This window comes from Elephantulus edwardii, unplaced genomic scaffold, assembly GCF_000299155.1.
Source record: "Elephantulus edwardii isolate Elephantulus edwardi_28Jun2011 unplaced genomic scaffold, EleEdw1.0 scaffold00030, whole genome shotgun sequence".
NCBI lineage: Eukaryota > Metazoa > Chordata > Mammalia > Macroscelidea > Macroscelididae > Elephantulus > Elephantulus edwardii.
The window spans coordinates 19,091,866-19,092,890 of NW_006399780.1; positions in this window are offsets into that span (position 1 = coordinate 19,091,866).

A 1,025-nucleotide genomic window follows, 5' to 3' on the forward strand; every position below is an offset into this window, starting at 1 on the left:
CGCTATGAGTCGGAAATGACTCGATGGCACATAACAACATCACAAGAGTAATGAGAAAGGCTAAGGTACAGTAATTAGTCTCTTGTTGCCTGGGACAGAGAAGAGTGAAGAAAACCAATGATTCATAGAAACAATTAGTTCAAAAGACAGATTTGACCATGGGACTCTCAACTTTCTGAATTGAGACCATAAAGACTAGATACTGCCTGGCTATCACTGCTCATTGCTCTACAAGAGATCGCAGTAGAAGATCCTAGATAGAATGAGAGAAAAAAGAAACCCAAGATCATAAAAAGGACAGGTCTTGTTGGTCTGATAGAGGCTGGTGGTTCTTAGTATTATTAGTCAGTTATTGACAAAAATGACACATTTAAGAATATAAAGGATGATGTTTTTCCTAAACAAACAAATTAAATTTCTAAAGACGAGCATGGTATGATGGATGTGGAGCATCCCAATGAAAGGGACCCTGCGAAGTCTAGTAAAGGAGAGGGCAGAGAGAGACAGCCAATCGCTTACCAGGGAGGACAAAATGACACATTTAAAAATGTGAAGGATGAGAAAATCATAGTTGGCATTTTCCCAAGGCCACTCTGTTAGGACAAGGTATGGGGAGGAAAAGGACATAGGCTTGGTTATTGACCACTGCTGGTCATTAGTATACCGAGATATCTTATTTAAGAGGAAAGAATGGGTTCAGATTGCTTCTACTTCTAGGGGTTTAGTGGTTAATTTACTGTTGGATAATTATGATGTTAATAGTGTAACATCGAGGTGGGATGTCATGATTTATGGGACTAATTGATAGGTCTTGAGACTCTTACTTATAAGGAGGGGAAGAATTTTAAGGAGAAAACAACCAACTCAGTAGAAAAAATGAGTGTGGAGTGCGCTACTTACCTCGACTCTTAGCTTGTCGGGGACGGTAACCGGAACCCGCTGTCCACTCCTGTCGTCCTTGCTTTCTAACCCGTAGTCAGAATGCGTGAGTGCATCTCCATCCATGTTGGCCAGGCTGGTGTCCA